The sequence below is a fragment of the Talpa occidentalis genome, unplaced genomic scaffold (genome assembly GCF_014898055.3).
Source record: "Talpa occidentalis isolate TD23 unplaced genomic scaffold, MPIMG_talOcc4v2.1 talOcc4.3, whole genome shotgun sequence".
In the NCBI taxonomy this organism is placed as follows: Eukaryota; Metazoa; Chordata; class Mammalia; order Eulipotyphla; family Talpidae; genus Talpa; species Talpa occidentalis.
In genome coordinates this window covers 120,048,836-120,071,099 of record NW_023603184.1, presented here as the reverse complement: position 1 = coordinate 120,071,099, position 22,264 = coordinate 120,048,836, and the positions used below count along the sequence as shown (strand labels likewise).

General features: G+C 38.4%; 1 protein-coding gene and 1 pseudogene across 3 annotated transcripts in view; both read left to right on the top strand.

The window, feature by feature from the left end:
* The window catches only part of HECW2 (HECT, C2 and WW domain containing E3 ubiquitin protein ligase 2), a 355,083-nt gene that overhangs the window by 107,029 nt on the left and 225,790 nt on the right, over positions 1-22,264 (top strand). The window contains exon 1 of one of the 3 annotated variants that reach the window (XM_054699958.1): positions 20,481-20,496. The exons of the other annotated variants lie outside the window; for them this stretch is intronic. The gene's annotated coding sequence lies outside the window, so the exon portion shown is untranslated. Of the gene's footprint in view, positions 1-20,480; positions 20,497-22,264 lie in introns of those variants that run through there. 3 annotated transcript variants of the gene reach the window in all.
* LOC119256056 (signal peptidase complex subunit 3-like) lies at positions 12,635-13,327 on the top strand (annotated as a pseudogene).

Here is a 22,264-nt window from a genome sequence, read left to right as displayed (position 1 = left end):
AGGTGGTTTTTAAAATCAATTAATGGTCATCTCAGACAGTGGTTTTTAAACTTTTTGATCTTGGATTCTGATCAAAAAAAAAATTTATTTACAAATGACATGCACTTACCACTGCACAAGAACTTATATAAATTAACTTATGTGTGTTTCTATTATGTATATTATACTACAAATAAAGCCTGCAAATGAAAGGATTTTATGGGAAAAAATTCTAGTATTTTCTTTTTGAGCTCAGTACACCCCACTTTAGACCACTGATTCAGAAAGCAAAATATTATTCAGGGCACCAATCCTAGTTTGATATTTTTGAAGGAAGGGGTTGGGTTTTTGTAAACATCAGCATAAACTTAGCTTGAATACAACTGGTCATAATCAGTTACTAGCAGTTCTCTATTAAGAGAATGTGGTTAGCTGTTCACTATGTCAAGGTCTTAAAATTTTATTATGAAGTATTTAAGACATACAAAAGAGTATAACATAGGACACTAATGTTTTTATATATCACCTTGAAAAATGAAACATTGCCTCTACCTGCAGAGAGACTATAGACTTGTTTGGGTTCCAAACAATGAGTTATTGTTTCGCATGTTTTAAATTTAACAAAACACTATATATGTAGGATGTATTTGTCCACAGCTGGTTTACCCCTTTATACATGGTGTATGAACCCCCCCCCCATGCTACTCATTCTTGTTAACCCTTGCTATTGTCTGGCCATATTTTGTCAATTGGATGAATGGGAAATAAAATCTCAGAATAGTTTTAATATATCTTTTAATAATATACTTCTTGGCTATTTAAATTTCATTTTCTCTAAGCCACTTACTCATTTAGTTTACTAAGCTTTCTAGTCTTCCTACTGATTTTTCTCAACTGGCCTTTCACATTTATTCACACATGCACACACATACCCCCCAAGGAATGATTTAATTACTTTTTTTTTTTTTTTTTATAGAGGCATGCTTTATTTATTTATTTGTTTGCTGGTTTGTTTGTTTGTTTTTGTTTATACATGCACTGGGTACAGTCAGAAGCGCGGGAGGGTGAGAGAATTCACCAGAGCCAGAGCGGGGAGCAGAGCAGGCAGAAGGACCGAAGTACACTGCTGAGGGGAGCAGCGGGCGGCAGGAGAGGTCTGCACGCCATGTGGGACCCTCCTCCGGTGGCCGGGGAGCAGCCGGGGATCGAACTGGCACCGCAGAGGCCGCGGGCAGCTTCGCAACCCAGCGCTCAACCACTGCGCCACCGGGGAGGCCCGATTTAATTACTTTCAATATAAAAAAAGCATTTCTTTATTTTTCCTCTTCATTCCATCTCTGATTGGTATTATATCACACCTCTCTTCTTTTAAGAACGTTTTTGCTTCTCCTATATTGTAAAATAACAGCTCAACAATGGAAGATGGTGGAGGAATATGGTTGCTGCTGCTGTGACTACACCTGAGGGAGGATGTCCTACACTTTCAAAACACTAACAAGGTTGTAAACCAATAGGAGAAAAAAGATGACAGTGTAAGTATGCTGTCAGTAATCTGCCGAAAGACGATTTATTTATGCATACGAGAGCTGGGGTACTGGCCAGAGGTGAGGGGGGTGAGAGGATTCACCAGAGACAGAGTGGGGAACAGAACAGGCAGACTGGCTGAAATAAACTGCTGAGGGGAGCAGCAGGCGAGACAGGAGCGGTCTTCTGCACCATGTGGGTTTCTCCCTGGCCAGCCTGGGATCGAATTCTCTGCAGAGGCTGCATATTGCTTCACAGAGTGGCGCTTAACCCCCTGCACCACCAGGGAGGCCCTGCTGAAAGACATTTTGCCGTTTAAAGGCTGTCTAGAAAGATCATGTGTATATGCCATCCTGCCATTGATTCCTTCCTTTCCCAGTCCAATTCCCAGTGTTATTGTTTTGCACATTTGCAAATGTTATTTTGAAAACAAACAAACAACAAAATACCTTATGCTTTCTTGCATTTAGAAAATTAGTAGCTATGGAAGTTAACACATGAAAAAGTGAAATAGCTTTAAGCAGTGCTACTTACAGTGTCCTCTGTAGCGGGGCAACTTCTCTGTCACTTGGTAGTTTATTAGAAATGAAAATTCTTAGGCTCCACCCCAATCCTACTGTTTCAGAATTTGATTTATTTTTTATTTTTTTTAAAGATTTATTTTATTTTATACATACAAGAACTGGGGTACAGGCCAGAGGTGAGAGGATTCACCAAAGATAGAGCGGGGAACAGAACAGGCAGGCTGACTGAAATACACTGCTGAGGAGAGCAGCGGGTGAGGCAGGAGAGGTCTGCTGTACCATGTGGGTAGCTCCCTGGCCGGCCAGGGATTGAACTCGTGCTGCAGAGGCTGTGGACAGCTTCACAGTGCTGTGCTCAACCCCTTTTGCCACCAGGGAGGCCCCAGAGGTTGATTTTATATATATATATATATTTTTTTTTTTTAGGGCATGTTTTTATTTATTTATTTATTTGTTTGTTTGTTCGTTTATACATGCACTGGGTACAGTCAGAAGCACGGGAGGGTGAGAGAATTCACCAGAGCCAGAGCGGGGAGCAGAGCAGGCAGAAGGACCGAAGTACACTGCTGAGGGGAGCAGCGGACGGCAGGAGAGGTCTGCACGCCATATGGGACCCTCCTCCGGTGGCCGGGGAGCAGCCGGGGATCGAACCGGCACAGCAGAGGCCGTGGGCAGCTTCGCAACCCAACGCTCAACCGCTGCGCCACCGGGGAAGCCCCCAGAGGTTGATTTTAAAAACTAAGTTTGAGAAGTTTTGCTTTCAAAAACAGAATCCCAGTCAAGGTTGACTTGCTCAGAAAGGGCTTCTCCTTCCCCAGTTTCCTTTCAAGTAACTTATGCCTAGAAGAGGGTGGGCATTGATAATGCTTGTACATATACCGTACAATTTGAAGTCCTGTGGATGAGCCAAGCACTACCAGTGAGTTGTTATTTGAATTACTCTAACTGGTGTAAACATTCTTCTTTAAAGAAACAACTTGGAGAATAAAGTGGTTACTACTTGTATATTTGTTGATGATTATTAAACTTCGTGGCTATCTGCTATTTTATAAGGAAATGGAAGTGTTTTAGCAAGAAAAGAGAAAATAATTTTGTAACATGGATCCCTTAAAGTATACCAGGCCTGGATTGGATGGGGCTGTAAGGGGAAGTCTAGGGGAGCATGAAATTTAGTGAGAAGAGGAAATAGGAGTTGGGTAAAGGGAGCATAAAGGATTTTGCTCAGAAGCAAGGCAAATATACTCCCTTTTCTTGTTTCTATGTTGTAGTAATTTGAATTGCCAAGATCCAGTAGTAGTAGTGTTTTAAGCCTCAGTGTCTTCCTGCGTCAAAGGAATAGGGTGAGGATTTAATGGGATCTGTAAAAAGACCCAGAGAACATTCTCAGCTGCTCTTCCTCCTCTTCTCTCTTTCCCACAATCCCATTCCAAGCAGTCTGATTCCAGAGTCTATAGAGATTAGTATTAAGACATTAGGATTAAGAAGAGTAGTAGTGGTAGAAATATTTGTGAGGGGCAGAGATAATGTGAAAGTATTTTTCTATGGAAAGAGACATTGGGGATTCCAAGTGGATAACTTAAAGAATGTATATGCATAGTTTTTCTAACTGTTGAAGATGAGGAATACCTTTGTTTAAATTACAAAAATCTACAATTTAGAGAAGGCAAAGGCTAGGCTGAAATTTGTGTAAAACAATTTCTTTGGGAACCCTGAACAAAAACTTTATAAGCTTTGCTTGTTACGTCCCATCAGGAGGCTCAGGGTTGCCAGTTGATGTGCCAGGATGCATGGCACCCATTTGAGTTCTAGTCTAATGGTCTGACTAGAAATCAGAAGGATGTTAAAGATCAGGAAAACAAGGAGTTAAGCAAAGTTAGAATATTCCTCAAATACTTCTTTATCACTCTCTTCACAGAACTTCAGTAGCTCCCTCTGTCCATCATTCCAGGTTTCCCCATACTGGCCCCAAATCTATTTCTGGCCCACATTACCCTTTTACCCTCTTTTCCTCTGCCCACTTAGTAATCCTACCAGGAGAGACTATCACTAGTCTTTCCAAAATCATTACAATTAAGATCTTCTTTACAGTCTATTTCCCCTTCTCTGAGCTCTTTCTTACCCTTTCAAATGATTTGGATTTCTGCTGTCCGTCCACCTACTCAACTTCGGTTGTATTTTGTGTTCCTGCTCCTGATTGCTTTGCCTGTGTCTTGTCTCTGAATACTTTGAGGGTTGGAGATGTTACAGTTTTCTGTTCTTACAAGTTCTTTTTTTTTTTTTTTTTTTAAAGATTTATTTATTTATTTATGCAAGCACTGGGTACAGTCAGAAGCGTGGGAGGGTGAGAGAATTCACCAGAGGCAGAGCAGGGAGCAGAGCAGGCAGAAGGACCGAAGTACACTGCTGAGGGGAGCAGCAGGCGGCAGGAGAGGTCTGCGCGCCATGCGGGACCCTCCTCTGGTGGCCGGGGAGCAGCCGGGAATCAAACTGGCGCTGCAGAGGCTGCGGGCAGCTTCACAACCCTGCGTTCAACCTCTGCGCCACCAGGGAGGCCCTGCGCTTATAAGTTCTTAATGTTTCTTACAAGTGGTATTTTCTTAATCTAAGAGTAACCCTTACTAGATAGCTAAACTCCTACCATTTGAAGCCAGGGAAAGATTAGATTTGGATAACTCTTTGGAGAGGGGAATATTTATAGGAAAGTCACTGAGGTATAAATATTTTCCTCAATCCTTACCTCAAGCTGCCCACATGGAATCACTGTAGGCTGGGAAGAGAAGCACACAGTCAGCTACTGATGAGCTGGTGGGAGCTAACTCTGCACACCCACTTAAAGTGATGCCCCACTTGCCAATTTGTTATCCCAATCTCAGAAACCAAATATGAATATATTTGAATAATATGGTTCCCCTCACTGTCTACCTCTTGGAGAGTGTGGAGGTGGGGTCATTTATCCTTGATCATTTAGTTCTTTTAGTATGTAGCAAATTCTTAGCCTTTGGACTAATTTTCTTGTTCTTATAAAAATAATTGTACAGACTTCTATGTTAGAGCTAATTAAGAGGTTATGAGATTGGATCTGAGTGAAGATTTGTAGTTATTTACTTGGACCATGTAAGCAGTACTTTGAAGGACTCCATGCATAGCACATGTTCAAGAAATATTGGCCAGATGACTGACTTAAGGGAAGAGCCAAAGAATGAGGAATAATTTTTGTTTGCATATCCAGTGGAATTATACAAGGCTAACACAATATAAAACAAGAAAAAGTGAAACTTCATTTATAGTTAATGGCCTATTGGATCTGTGGTCAGTTAGAATGACCAAGGGTTTGCTTGGCCATATTTGGGAAATTTGAGTTTAGTTCATTTGAGCTTAAGACAAGCACAGGTATTTGGTTTGGGTTATCATAAAGAAGAAATGATAAAGATTTAATTCCAGTCTTTATCATGGACACATCAAATTCCCTAAAGTAAAATTAACTTTTAAAAGCAGTAGAAGAAATTGTGAATTTAAGGGCTCATATTGGGCTTATTGTTATTTGCTAATCTATTCTTATTCTGAGAAAATAAAGACATTGTATCCAGTGTTATTTTGATTATTTGAATTTGGATTCGTAAAGGTATGCTTCACAGATAGACTAGATAAGAAAGTTAAAGCCTGTTGCCTTTAATAAACCCTGCTGAATTTGAAAGGCTAGATTTTCCAAAATTTTATTTTGTAACTTGAGATTTTAAAAAGCAATGGAAAAACAGCCCCTTAGCATTTCCCAAAATATCCTGATCCATCTGCTTTAAAAAATTACTGCCAAATACTTTCATTTGTTGGTAAGAAATAAAACAGGTTTACTCTTCAAGCTGAGCTTTGGGTTGTTGACCCTCCATTCAAGTGTGGATATAACACTGGGATTACAGGCAAGTATGTGTGTTACCATTCCTTTCTTTAAGCAAATGTTTCACAAACATGTAATCTTGTCCAATTTTGGAGGCTTATCATCCTCTTTCCTAACATGCACATAAAATAATTGTCACGGCACTAATCTTCTGCTTTCCCTGAATTCTTCTGGGTTTAAGCATAGCTAATGAGATCATTGCAGGCTGAGTTTTTGCCTCCTGTTTGTAAAATCCTGGGAATTATACTTTAGGTTTTCCTTTGACTTTTTCATTTCTTGCTTGTTAGGTAGTTTTGTAATGGAAAGAGGATTGAATACCTAAACTTAGTCATCAAAAACCTGTCATTTGATATCTTGAAGCAAAATAGGGCCTGCTTTAATTTTGGTGGAATCTTCATGGTTAATAAAATAAAACAAAACAAACACAACAACAACACTAGTGAAACTTAGTTTGTAATTCTAACTCCTGGCCCTGCTAGAGATCTACACTAAATTTTCCTCCTGCTATATAATTAGGAGATTTGCAAATTAGAAGTCTCAGGTCTGTTTAAAAGTCCTGAAATGGGAATTAAGATAAGGCAATAACAGCTGTTGATAAAGTGGCAGCAGATGCTTTCTTAGGTGCTATTTTCTTAATGTTTCATTTTGAAAGATCCAAAATGAAATTGGGATGATAGAGATGATAATGGCCCCCAAAGTGAGTGGCAAATGTAATGCATCCCTCTTTAGAAGTATGGGTCAAAGAGTTGCGCCTTCTCACTCCTTCCCCCTGCAAAAAAAGATTAGCGATGGATTTAAAAGTAGCATGAAAGAACCTGACTCTTCACAGGTGGAGGAGGGAGGATGGGGAAGTAGCTTAAAATAGCTCTTACTCTCAATTTTATATGAAGCTTCCAACACAGTCTGATTTTATTTTTTGTATCAAAATAAAGTGCAGATAATAAATATTGCTAGTGCTTCTGTTGCCACCATAGATTTTCAGGGTTGGAGGCTGTAAGGTCAGGACTGGACACGGTGCAGGTTCTCTGATCCCATGCAGACCGGGTAAAGGAGGAGTCAGAGTCCTCAGTAGTTTTGCAGGTTTTTTATTTGGGGTTCACCAGGCATATGACAGGTAGGGGTGCTGGCTGGGGGGCTGGGAGGCCTGCCAGCAAGTCTTCACTCTATCTGGGCTCTCTAGCGTTCGTTCTGCTGCTTCTCGGCTTCTCTTTCGGGTTCTGCTGCTGCTGGCTGGGGCTGCTCGCGTCCCCCCCGTGACGCCGCCCTTAAAAGCACAGTCTTAGCTCAGCTGAATCCCATCTACCTATGCCCACACCCTACTCCAGGTGCCCGCCATCAGGCATGCATTCAGGACAAGGATCCATCATCTATCCTGATGGCGGAAGGGCAGAAAAGCCTGATATTTTCTTTACCCTACAGTCCACCCCCTCAGGGTTTTCTGCCATACAGTCTATACATACATATACAATTTTCTAAACAAACAATGCAGCCATGGCCCACAAAAGCAAATACATCACAATATAACAAAATACAATATAACAAAATACAACAGAACACAAATAAGTCCAGGCAGGGCACCAACCAAGTGCAAAAGACAATTATTGGTACCAGCAGATGAGCCACCAAATCTGCTGCCGAAGGCACTGCTCATACGAGGGAGGGGAAATCACACACGGCATCTGCTATAACACACCAGGAGCCGTCAGGCTTCCTGGCCTTCTCTGGCTGTAGTCTCGGCTACAAGGCACACACAGCATCCACCCCCAGGATGCACTAGCTCTGGGATTGGCAATTTTATTCTGTTGGGGGTAATCGCCAACCCTCAGGGTTTCTGTCTGCAGTCGCTCCAACACTCGGCCTTCATGGCCACCCATGCGACTCACAGACCCCTGCTCTCAAGCCAACCCACTGCACCAGCACATGGGTTGGGGATCCAAACTTTGCATTTGGCTTGGGCTCCACCCCAAGCCACATTCCCCACCCGTCCCCCAAGGACGGGCTCCTCAGCTCCTCACCCTCACTCAAGAATGAGCAGGGCATCACCCATAGGTGATTTTACGAGACTCACAGGGCTTCAGCATACCCAGGCTGCTTAACAGCCGCTTTAGGGCTTCTCAACTTAGCATCAGTACCAGCTTTTGCCACCTTAGTTGGCTTTTCTCCTCCACCTGGCCACTGGGCATACACAGGCTGCTTTTGGCCATCTAGGCCCACTGGCCACCCCCAGATTCTCAAAAAATAAACATAACCTGCTAAGGTCCTCCGCCTTCTGGCGGGATTGTCAGTCCAAAATCATCAGTTCATCAGTCTATCAGTCCATTGGCCTCTCCCTGCTTCAGCAATGGCCTGCTGCCTCAGGGGTCATTGGCTGGTCCTTTCCGGTGTCGTTGGCTGGTCCTTTCCAGTGTCGTTGGCTGGTCCTCTTGGGCGTCTCCTTCATGCCAGGTCCCGTCCTGCAGCTCCCGGACCGTATCCATCTTCTGTGCCGCGCTGACACCTCCAGCGTCCTCACAGGTAAACACAGTTACCCCTTAGTCCCTCCAGGTCTTCGGAGGGCTCCAATACCCGTCTGCATGGATCTTGCCGACTTACGCCAATTGTAAGGGGCAGGACAGGGCACAAGGCAGGTTTTCTGATCCCATGCAGATCGGGTAAAGGAGGAGTCAGAGTCCTCAGTAGTTTTGCAGGTTTTTTATTTGGGGTTCACCAGGCATATGGCAGGCAGGGGTGCTGGCTGGGGACTGGGAGGCTGGCAGGCCTCCCAGCCCCCAGCAAGTCTTCACTCTATCTGGGCTCTCTAGCGTTCGTTCTGCTGCTTCTCGGCTTCTCTTTCGGGTTCTGCTGCTGCTGGCTGGGGCTGCTCGCGTCCCCCCCGTGACGCCGCCCTTAAAAGCACAGTCTTAGCTCAGCTGAATCCCATCTACCTATGCCCACACCCTACTCCAGGTGCCCGCCATCAGGCATGCATTCAGGACAAGGATCCATCATCTATCCTGATGGCGGAAGGGCAGAAAAGCCTGATATTTTCTTTACCCTACAGAGGCCAACAGACAAGGCACCATCTCCTGATCGTATAGGATGTAGAAAGTCTCTGGATGAGGAGGACTGTAGCTAAGAATCTTTCTAAGAGAATTCAAGCAAAAAGATCTGGTGGTTCAGTTACATCACCTTGGATATAGATTCATTTTATAAATAAGAGTGTTTATAAGTGAGTTTAAAACAATAACATAAAATATTAGCTATCTCTCTCCAGTTACTACTGTTACAGTAATCATGTAAATGCATGCTAGTCTATATCGGTATTTTGAAAAAGCCCAACCCTTCAGTTTTGAATTTTCATTTCTATTAAAAATTCTACTTTAGAATTCTACTTGGGTGACAAATCTCCTTTGGTTCTATTTCAACCTATTCCCAAACTTTCCAGACAACAAAGACATTTCTCTTAATTTTTAGGGATCTTATGTCGAACTCAGTAACTCTTGATAACAATTACAATTGATAGAACAAATGCCTGTTATAATAATTACTGCTGCTTTTTCTTAATTCTGATCTTATGAAAGAGGTACGACACCCTTTCTACACCCACAAGGCCATTGGGTGCTATCACCAGTAATCACTAGGGAAGACAGAACTAGGTTATTACACATTCCCATGACTAATTGCTCCTTAGTGACTACAGAACTTCCAAGTTAAACTTGTTCTAGGATTCAGAAGTTCCGGCATTAGTAGTACTGGAGAATGGGAAAATTTGTGTTATCTTTCATTGCTGGTGCATTTCTCACTAGATGAGGGCTGATTTCCCTTATTTTATATTCCCACCCATTTGTTTCATTAGCTCAGGCTACAAGGCTTTCCCATAGATTTTCTAGTCTTTCCATTGCTCACCATGGAGTCTCCTTAGATTATTACTTTCATTTTATACCCTGGCACCACAGCCAGGTGCATGTTTTTTTAATTGAGGTAATATTGATTTGCAACACTGTATGTGATTTAGGGGAATAGGGTACACCTGATTAGGTGTGCTTTACCATACCACACTTAGCACTAAAGCACCATAATTCTCTACCATAGATCATACCCCCTCCCACTTGTGTTACCTTCCCCTCCCATGTTGGTAGACTCAATTCTACATTCAGATTTCTAGGATTTGTTTTGCCTGTTCCTTTGTTTCTCTGTATTCCACGTAAGTGATGTCATCCAGAATTTCTTTTCTCTTTCTTATTCATCTCTATTAGCACAGTCCCCTCCAGTTCAATCCATGTTGTAGCGAATGGTAAGATTTCATCATTTTTTATAATTGAGTACTATGCCAGTGTGTATGTGTGTGTGTATCCATTCATCTGTCATTGGACTCTTGGGCTGGTTCCATTACTTGGCTATTATAAATAGTGCTACAACAGATCACAGGATTGCATACATCCCTTCAATTTAGGGTTTTTGCATTCTTTGAATACCTAGGAGTGAAATTGCCAGATCATATGGTCTATCTATTTTTAATATTTTGAGAAAACTCCATACTGCTTTTCACAGGACTGGACCAGTCAGCATTCCCACCAACAGTGTCTGTAGGTTGCTTTTTTCCCCCATACACTCACCAACACTTGTTTCTTTCTTTTTTTTTTTTTTTTTTTGATATGGATCATTGTTACAGGTGTGAGGTAGTGTTTCATATTGATAAGTGATTTTGAACGTTTTTTCATGTGCCTACTGGCCATCTGTCTTCTTTAGAGAAGTTTCTACTTAGCTTTTCTCCCCATTTTTTGTGTTTTATTTTCATCTTGTTGAGTTGTGTGAGTTCTCATAGATCTTGGATATTAGCCCCTTGTAAAATGTATGATATACAAATATTTTCTCCATTTGGTAGCTTATTTTTTTCATTTTAATGATGTTTATTTTACTGTGCAGAAGCTTTGTAGTTGATGTAGTCCCATTTTTTATTTTGTTTCTCTTCTTGTTGGGATAGATTCTCCAAAGACATCCCTGAAACCAATGTTGTGGAGTGTTTTGCATACATTATGTATTTCTAATGTTGTTGAGATGAAAAAGTAAAATTGTTTTGACCTGATTTATGTTCAGTGATACTCAGGCTTGTTAAACATATGCTAATGAAGGATCATTTCCTTGCTTTTTTCTGTGGTGGTGATTAAGGATTGCTTCAGAGATTTATAAGTTTGTCAGTTACTGAAAAACCATCTGTTTTGTAAATAAATGGCCTTAATGGAAGACCTATTAATAAAAAAGAAACCTGTTTGGGTTACATTTCTGTGAAGTAGTGATTACATTAAGTTTTAAAATTCCATTCAGCTAAGACTTGATTAAAGCATAAACAGGAATTGGCCATCTGGAAAGTGCTATTAATGGATCCAGAAATGTCATTGTCATCTTGAATCATATAATAGAATTTGTACTAAAGGAAAATATGGTAGGTTGAGTAGAATCCAGTCTATGAAAAAGTCTGGTCTATTCTTTCTTTGAGACAATTTATTTTTTATGTCATTTCAAATTAATAATTCTCCAGCCACTTATGCACAGAATGTAGCATTTAATTTTCATAGTTCTGTGCTTTTTGTTTCCTTTTTGATGTTTTCCACTTAAATATACAGTAAGCTTTTAGAGAACATGAACCAAGTCTTTTCTTTTTCTCCTTCTTCTGCAGTTCCTAACTTAGTGCTGGACATAGAGTAAATACTTAATAAGCACCTAGTACTTACTCAGTCATCTGGCTATATTGTTACTTAGTAAATGTGTTAACATTCATGTTGTTGTCATCATCTGGCTTCATAGTTTTCGCTATGAAGCTTTTTTAGAACCTTGTGTCTGTGCTTCAGTAGCTGGCAATTGCAAGTCACAGATTTTCATACATTTGGGGTGAAAGCCAGGTACTCCAACATTATAAGACCTTTTACTGTCAGAGATTGTGTAACTCAGCTAAGTAATGAAATGAGGACATAGGACAGGAAAATAATTCCCAGTATATTAGACTATGGTGCCTTTAAAGACTTGCTGTGCTATCCCTTTTGATTTCTTATGTTTTATTGATCAGCACTTTGTCATATTTTGGCAAATTTCAGAAGTATAGAGTACTTCTGTATTTGGCTCTTTCCTGTTTTGTTTTTGTGGTAGTAATGCTTTTTAAAAGTTTGTTATAAGGATGAGAACAAAAGTGGGAGAATTTTTTTTTTTTTATTTATAAGTGAACCACAGAGATAAATTTGTAGAGATGGAAGATGTCTTAGGGATTCTGTGGAACAACTTTTTCATTTTTATATGTGAGAAAATCAAGGACCACTGTGGTTAAGTGACTTAGGAAAAGGTACAGTTAGTAGAATTAAGGATTAGGACAATGCTATGAATAGGTTAAGAGAATCTATTTATATTGTTTCCTGATTCTCCTACCCAGTTTATAGAAAGTATTATTCTCTGGCTAGATATCTGAAAAACTCACATATTATTTAAAAGTATACATTTTTAAAAAGTACGTCTTTTAAAAGATCTTTTCTGTGCTGATCTATTGAACACCTCTGCAAGATGACCTTGCATGGCAAAGTTGTGAGGTGAAGACAGCATGTAATGGGGGCATGAACTTGAGAAATCTGGACCATTATCCCAGGTCTATTAATAATAAACTGTATGACCTTGGAAAAAATCATCTAGCACTTAGAAGGTCAGTTTATGTTATTCAAAAATGAAAAATATTAGCTCCCAGAAGGTGCGCACCCCGGCAGTGCGGATCGCAGGGAGCCCCTCCGCGACCCGATCGGGATCCGGGGCGTGCGCGTGTGGAGACGGCGCGGGGCAGACGGGCGCAATGAACACGGTGCTGTCGCGGGCGAACTCGCTGTTCACCTTCTCGCTGAGCGCGATGGCGGCGCTCACCTTCGGCTGCTTCATCACCACCGCCTTTAAGGACCCGAGCATCCAGGTGCGGCTGCACGTCTCGCGGATCATGCTAAAAAACGTAGAAGACTTCACTGGACCTAGAGAAAGAAGTGATGTGGAATTCATTACATTAGATATAACAGCTGATCTAGAGAATATATTTGATTGGAATGTTAAGCAATTGTTTATTTATCAGCAGAATATTCCACAAAAAACAATGCTTTGAACCAAGTTGTCCTTTGGGACAAGATCGTTCTGAGAGGTGATAATCCGAAGCTGCTGTTGAAAGATGAAAACAAAATACTTCTTCTTGGACGATGGAAATGGTCTCAAGGGAAACAGGAATGTCACTTTAACTCTGTCTTGGAACGTTGTACCAGATGCTGGAATTCTGCCTCTTGTGACAGGATCGGGACATGTATCTGTCCCTTTGCCAGATACATATGAAAAAACGAAGAGTTATTAAATTATTCTGAATTTGAAACAACATATTTTTATACTTAATGAATCATATTTCATTTATCTCTTCCGTGGCATCTTCGTTTGTTTTGGTTGTTGATTTTTTTTTTTTTTGGTGGATGGGGTTGTGTGTGTGTGTGTGTGTGTGTGTATATATATATATATATATATATATATATATATATGAAGTAATGTGAAAAGGCGTATTCGAAGGGAAAGGTTAAAACATGCCACTTAATTTTAAAAACAAAACAACAAAACAAAGAAGGCCACCAGAATGAAGTATTATCTTACAAGAATAAGACTATATAATAAGGATTTGTAAAAAACTTACATGTGAAGTATTCCTGTATTTCCATTATTCTTTATGGAATACAAAGTGAGCATGAGGGGTAGTTAAAACTTTGAGGTGCCTGTGGAGTCATAAGATCTGTCTTGCTTACATGAAGTACACATTGGGTACGATTTAGAATTCCGCGTTCTCTCTTTCTCTCTTGTATGTATGTCTGATTACTGGAAAACTTAATAAGGCTCTTTGTGAAAAGCCTGGTTTACAAAGTAGCCAAAAGTGATGGAATTTTAGTCCATTGGTTTTAGGAATTCCCATAATGCTTGTTTTTCTTTCAGATGACTAGCAACTTTCTCCACTTAAAGACTAAATGCCTCTTAAATGCTATAAATCATTCTAACTCATTTTAAAGTCTCTTACTAAGTCAACCAAATGTGTGTCTTTCAGTGCTTTCTCTAAAAAATGTTTCTTTGTGTTATTTCTTTGTGTAATTTTTGTAGCATTGTTGCCATTGAAGTTAAAAATGTTTGCATGATTCACACTCTGATTTAAATTTGTTCTGGTGTGCATGCCCTAGTGCCACTGAGTGGTAAATTTTTAAAATTTTCTAGAGGTCCACATTTTAATAATGATTTGGACAATAATAGGTATTGGTGTGCTTTTCCATTTATAAGCACTCTCCCATAATTCTTGTACGTTATCCTCAATAATCTAATGAGGTAAGCAGTGCAAATGTTAGCTCTTTGAAAGTGAAGATAATGAAACTATTGAGTTACTTCAGGCTTAGGCAGCTAGCAAGGGGTGAGCTTGAGAGTGGAGCTCAGATCTGATTCTCTAAGCTTATCCTTTCTCCTATACCTCAGATTATAGACTAACCAAAATTTATTAAAATTTTCATTGTATTTTTGTTACCCTGGACACCCTTTCTACCACTAAAAGAGGTTTCTTACCCTGTGTGCAAGTGACTAATTTTCAAGCTTCCAACAACTTACATAGAGGTTATATCTCATTTCATTCTCTCCATAAACTAATTTTCCTTGTGTTTGAAAGTCTCAGAATCCAAATGTTTATAAAAATTAGCGATTAAATATATAACACATGATTAAATATAAAAAAAAATGAAAAATGTTCCAACCACTATGGAGAGCTGTGTGGAGATTTCTGGACTTACTAAACATAGAGCTTCCATATGATGCAGCAATTCCACTCCTAGGTATTTATCCAAAGGACACAGAAACATCAATTCCAAAGAGCACCTGCACTCCTATGTTTATAGCAGCACTGTTTACAATAGCTAAGCTTTGGAAACAACCCAAATGCCCAAAAATAGATGACTGGATCAAGAAGATGTGGTACATATATACCATGGAATATTACTCAGCATTCAAAAAAGATAAACACATGCAATTTGCAGCAACATGGATGGCACTGGAAGGGATCATGCTCAGCGAAATAAGCCAAAAAGAAAAAGAAAAATACCGGATGGTCTCACTCATAGCAGGAATCTAGAAAACTTAAAGAAGGGACCAGGAAAATGAATATAAGAAAGTGAAAATCAAAATCAACAAAAAACTATGAACCAGAGACACTTTTTGGGGGGTGGGGGGCGGGAGGGGAAGGATTGGGGTCAGAATGGGGCGTTTGCAATTGTATGGGGGAATATAAAAATAAAAAAAAAAATGAAAAATGTTAGAACTAGATTATCTACAAAGGGTCTTTTAGTTCTAAAATTCTATATAAAATGCTTGGAACTTGAAATGAACAAAGTGTTATGAAACCAGAGTAGAAGCAGCTGCACATTTAGAATTTAATATTTGATACTGTATCATATCTATTCATTAGGAACTATTAATGCTGTCTCAGATATTTTCCATTCCTTGAGTTTGATTTGAATGTCTTTTTGCATAGAGCTTGGTGCAGGAGAGTGAATACCAGCAATAGTTACATGTGTATCAGTAAATTTATTATTTAGGAATCTTTGACTTTTACACACATGGAACAGTCCACACATATCATAATGTGTTCTGTGTATTAAAGAATAAAGAAAGTGAAAGCTGTTTAAATTTAAAGCATCTTTTATTGAAAAGCACCATTGGACTAGTTATAATAGCTTCATTGGACTAGTTTTATTGAATTATTATGTCTTACCCAATAAACTTTATTTTATATTCTGTAGAAAAGTAAATTCAGAGTTTCTTAGTTGTGCTCACTCTTACTCGAGCAAAATGTTCTAGGAGGGTCAACAGGAAGGCCATATGGACGTATCTAGGTATCATTTTACCTCATCCCTCATCACTGCACACTGGGATATGATTACTCTTATTTGCTGATTGTTGTGATCTTATGTAATCAATCTTTCACCAGCCCAAGTTCAAGTTCAAACTGTATCTGTGGTGCCTCTCACCCTGAAACTTCCTTCACTTTTCTTTAGACGACAGCAGATCAGGCATGACTCCCAAATAGCCCCCTGCATCACTTGTAGGCTGCTATAGGAAGAATCTGTGTGGCAGAGGCAAAGTGAAGCTAGCAGTGTGGCAATATTTTCCTTGTCAGGTAGGTAAATTGGTGATAGGAGATGATGTATAGAAGTATAAGCTTATAAGCCCAGGGTCTGACACTCTAGTTCTCAGTGAATATGTTATTATTCTGTATAATTTTGCCTGTAGGCTTGTAGGTCTCAGGTGCACCTTCATATTTTGTTAAGATTTGGGGAAGATCCTCCAGAATATTTGATTGAGTGTAGTTTTACTTTAACTGAAGAAAAAAAAAAAGAACCTAACATGTTCTGTGATTGAGTATCCCTCATTTGGGGGTTAGCACTTAGAAGCTTAATTTGTACTGAGGCTTGTATATCTAGAAATAATTCTGGCTCCTTCCCAGAGTGTAGGAGTATGGGGGTGTGAATTGTGAGAAATGAAGTCTTTCTTTTGAAATTCATATGCCGTTTTAGGATGAAAACACAAGGAGTCAAAAATACTAGCTCAAAATGCAGCTGTATAAAATTAAAGGGCTTAATATTTTTGGTTGCCATCAATGGTCTGAAATTTTTCTGGTATTTATCTACTTCTTTAACAAAAAAATAATTTTGGTCATTGAGCAAATTATATTACTGTCTTAAATTTCCATTGTTTCACAAATTAATTTGAGTAAATAATAGCTATTTATTTTATACTTCATATTCCTAAGTGGCAAATATTACTTTGCTCTTATTCACTTATTCAAGGTATATACATTTTAATTTAAAATGTAGAAGATGACTTCCCCTACCACCAAAGAATACCATAATTCAACATACCTTATATTTAAAGGATACTTTATATCAAAAGTGTTTAGAAAAATTTGCCTTTACCATCACATTTTATAATGTTGAATTTTAAAATATCTTAAAAATGCTTTGTTAGCATAAAGATAACTTTATGCTAACATAAAGTTAGCATAAATGATATAAGATGCGTATGATATAAGAATGTGTATGACTACCACTACTGCTCAACTTTCTTTTAGAAATTCTAACCAATGCAATTATCCTAGAAAAACAAATCAGGGAGGTACAGAAATAATCTCCACTATTTGTAGATATCATTTACTGTTTTTTTAAAAAAGCCGAGAAAATAAAAGTTGTTATAAAAGCTAAATAAAAGGGCTTAGTTTAATTCCAGTAAGAATTAAATACAAATTATGCAAAAATGTTTTCTGATGGGCACTATCTAATATTATGAGTGACTATTGAGTACTTACTGTGTTTTAAGTATTGTAATAACTCAAAATCCTTAAAAATGACCCTTAATGATATAACCTCTGTACAGAAATATTGAGTAACTTTCCAGAGGTCATAGAGCTGCTTTATGGCAGAGCTGGGATTTGTACCTAGATATGGAACTGTAATTCTAGATCCTATTCTCTTAGTCACCAAACTGCCTCCAAAGATACATTCAGTGTTGTGAAAGTGTCAGGAAAAGAAATAGCCATTTCCACAGTCTGCAGGTATGAGGAGTGTTTATGTATCGACTTTCTAAAAAACATTTTGGTAACACTCATCAAACCCTGAGTCTCCAGCAATATCATCTTTTAGAATATATACTAAGGAAATAGTCAGGCAAATGTACAGTAGTGAATGTATGAGGATGTTTTTACAACTTGGTTTATAGCAGTAATTTATTTTTTCAATTTTCAAATTTTATATATTTTTACATCATTTTTCATTTTTGCACAATATATGCATTTTCATCTTGGTTATATTACCCATACAATTCCCACCCCCCTTATTTTGACCCTAATCCCTCCTCCCCTTCCCCAGTGTGTCTCTGGTTTATAGTTGCTTGTTGATTTTGATTTTTACTTTATTATAATTAGCTTTTTCCTGGTCTCTTATTTAGGTTTTCTAACTTCCTTATAGCAGTAATTTCAATGACCATCTTGAGGGAATTAGTGAATGGATGGTATGTTGTAAAATGGTGTGTTCTCTGGCTATTAAAAAAAGATGACATAGTGCTATGTTTATTAAAATTAAGGCCCACATTACATTTTGTATGGGAAAAAAGCGGTTGCAAAACAGTTTTTACTTGTAGTATGACATCATCTCATCTATACTTGAAATAGCTGTGCATGTTTTTATAGACTGGACTGTGGTGGGCTGTCATCTCTGGGTAGTGGCATTATGGATGATATTTATCTTCTTTACATTGCCTCATCTTTTTTGAAATTTTATAGTTGGCATGTGTTATTTTTGAAATTGGAAAGACTCCCCTAAAGTATTTCTTTTCCTTATTCTCTCAACTCTTATTTTTTGGTGATAAAATTAGGTTGGCAAGTTTTACCTTCATTTCATGTTTTCTGAATGTGATGAAATCTTTTATATGGAGCTTTTTATGAAGCTTCATGTCACAACTTTGTGTTTGAAGTTTCAGGTTCCAAGGTGTCTTACTCTCTACCCCAAGACTGCTATGAGATCTAGAAGTGCTGTCATTAGGTGGGGCTCATGAGCCTTGGATGTGCTCTAAATTGCAGAGCCCACTGTAGCTGTCTTCAGTTTCCTTATTTAAACATGAATTTTCTGAAATATAATTTATGTAAAAATAAAACTCTGTTAAAGTAACTAAATACAAACTAACACTGAACATTAAAGCAGACGATATTGTAAAGCTGTACTTAACACCAACAAATGTCATTAATAATCAAGAATCTGGTCAAATAGGCAAAATTTTTCTTTTGTGATCACATGTACAAATCCTGGTTAAAATATTCCTTGCTTCACAATTCTAATCTCAGAAAAAATTGCCTATGACAGTCTTCTTCTTTGATCTTATTTTATTTCCAGTTTTATTGAAATACACGTGATGTACCATATTGTGTGATTAAGATAGACAATGTGTTGATTTAATACCTTTATCCATTGCAAAATTATTACCACCATAGTTTAGTTAACACCTCCATGACATAACATAATAACTGCTTCTTTTTTGTGATGAGAACATTTCAGATCTACTCTCTTAGCAAGTTTCAAGTATATGGCTGAGCATTATTAACTATAACCACTATGCTATATATTAGATTCTCGGACCTTGTTCATCTTATAATTTGAAATTTCTACCTTGATCAGCATTTCCCACTTCATACTCCTCCTCCAAACCAAGTCTTTTTCTTTCTTCTTTTGGTAAGCCCATGGTTTGTAGGTCATTTTAGATTCTTTCAGCTTTTAGTTTTTCTCTTCCTGCTAACTCATTATCTAGGATTTGTACTGTAATGGTGGAATGAATCCAGTATGATATCTAGGATTCTTTAAGTCTGTGGCAGAAACCCAACCTAACTTACCTAACCAGAAAGAGAAATATGTCAGAGGAGCCCAGTATGCCCCAGACACACTGCATTGGGACTGGAGCTGTGCACAACCGTTTTTCTGGTTCTCAGTTTGACTAACCCCATTGGGTTCATACTTTCAGATGGCAAGAAGGGGAACACCTTCCCCTCCAAGGAGGAGAGGAGAAAAGGGCTAATACTTAGGTTTCAAAATTTTATCTTTAACCCAATTATACATGTATCATGACAGAAAGGCTTACCACTGCCAAGCGGGGATTTCATTTACCCTGGGATCCTTCCTTTAAAATTAATTGGATTAATGAGGAAATGAATAATTGCACACTGTTTCTGCCCCGCCCCATTACAGCCAGTTATAATTGATTTGCATTTTAATAGGATTTTAACTTGTTTGAAACTATCATTTAAGGACTTGGTATCTTGCTAAGTTAAATAGTGTAGCATTCTTAGCAAAAATAAATATTTAGTTTTATTTTTAAACTAAATGGATTTTTTCCTTTGAGTAGATTCTAATCTATTAATTAAAGTGCTTGTAGTACATTGAATTTGGAAAGAGCAATCTAATTTCTGTAAACTTAATGAGTAGTTAAAATCATTTGATTCATTGAAACAAATGAAAATTGTCAGCATCCTTAGAAAGAAATGGACAGTTTTACTTTTAGTCATATAGCTCTATCCGATCTAATTAAAATAGTTCTATCATTATTTTGTAGGAGTTGCCTGTTCTATAGAAACAATTTAATACACTTCAAATCTTGTTTAAGCCATATGTTCTCATTTGTTGCACTTTCAAGAGCTGTGTGTCTCTGCTACTGCAGTAGACATCTGGCAGAACCAGTGGAAGGGAAAGCAGGAGAGAAGACCAAGTCGCTTTGTGAAAGAATTTACAGCATGTGGTTATAAAGCCTGCTGAAGATCCCTGAGGGTACCTGATGCTTAGTTTTATGTGTCCAGTGAATTTGGGTAGGAGGAAAGTGTGCGTCTTTAGGCAACTTTATCAGACTTGGCATCACCAGTTTCCTCTTTCTTCCATATATGTTTAGGCTTAAAGGTCATCGCAGTCTTCCTTTTGACACATCACTGATGCTCCAGAAACCCACTGCACCATGGACAGGGAGCAGAACTTCACTTCTCAGGTTACTGCAGGATTTCTTCATATAAAGGTTCACTCATTTGCTCAAAGAACCCTCTAGATATGTATTTATTATATTTTTCAAAAAAGAGTGAGAGGTGCAAAAATGATGTGCTTTTTATTGCCTTCCTACTCTGGAAGCTCCCATTGGCAAAGCATAACTTTGGCCTCTATTCTGCCTGCACATCACAGAGTTGTCGGAGTCAATGGTGACTATCTTGAGAGGGGAAAATTGCTGCTTCTCAACAATATCATGGGCTTATAATAAGTCTATGACTCATAACAAATAAATGATTACTTTCTATGCCTGTAAAGCTTACATAGGTGGACCAAAAATTATAATGAGAAGGCAAGCAGAAAATGGGTTGAGTCAGAAGGCTTAAGAATGATACTCTCGTGTTGGGGGGCTGCTGGGCACCTACCTGTACTTGAGGCACATTGTAAAAGCTCTAAGAAGATAGTTTCATCTTCCTCCTTCCACCTCTTCCTTTCACACCCCAGTGTTGTGAATAAACTGAGACACCATGTGATTTGGCCTTGGCAACCCAGTCAAATTCTGGAGTTTAAAGAGGCTACTAGAAGTGCTGACAGAGGGAGGAGGAAGAGACTTTAAAGACCTAAGCATGAGTCTCAGATTTGTTCTCCACTAGCCTGGTGCTGACGTCTGGAAATCAAATCTAGAATGAACAGCTCCATTATAGGGAGCTGTGGAGATAATACAGGGGGTCAGAGGATGGGCAGGAGATTCCAGAAAAGCAGGTCTCTTAAAATGAATCCATTTACACTGAAAGGCCAAATTTCATTGTAAATAAGGGGCAAAGAGGTTGATCTTGACAAACAAAAACTCAAATCATGGTAATCAGTTTATTTTACATTACATACAACAAAATTTTGAGTGTAACCACAAATAAAGCCTAATTGCTAAGAGAGACAAAGAACAAATGAAGTGTTAAAATTTCCAGAGGGCGGAGGGGAATTAATTGTATGATAGCACAATATGATGTTTGAGGTTCTAACTACAGTCATGGAAGTCGTGTTGCAAGCACCATGTCACATTTTCCTGTGACTCAGCGACTATAAAGTAACTACTAAAAAGACAAAAAAAAAAAAAGTCCCTCTGATAACCTTCCTTTGGGTTCTCTTTAATCCTATGATATTAAAATTATTTTGTTCTTTTTCCTCCTTTAGTTATTTTAACTCTGCCAGATCCTTATGAGACAGTGATTCAAGTAGTTCTTCAAAATCACTTTCATTGACTTTTATGAATTCCTCACTCTTTTACTAGTTCATGAAATTTCTCTGTGCAATCAATTTATTGTTGGAACATCTGAAATTTGGTGACTGACAGAAATGTAACTGGCAGGGATCAGTTCTATAATTGTGTGGGAGAAGTGATTGAAAAGTGACTAATTTAAAAAGTCTTTGTGTTATTTTTTGCTTTTGTCTTCAGCTCCTTAATAGAGTGGAGCTGGGTATTGATTACCTAGATAAAAAGGATCTCTTCTTTGAAAAAAAATATTTGAAAACTATAGTGCTCTGAAAATGTAGGTAGTTCTTCTGGGAATGGCTTCAGACCTTTTTTATCTTACTATTTGAATGAAAATTCAACTTGTATCAGTAAGCAGTTTCATGCAACTGTACAGAACTGTTTCCTTATCCACACACTGAATATTTATGTTCATTTAATGTTGGCTTTTTCCAGATGATTCTCTATACTCCTGGAAATCTCGTGAATTGGATAATTTATTATTTTTTATTTTTTTTGAAGATTT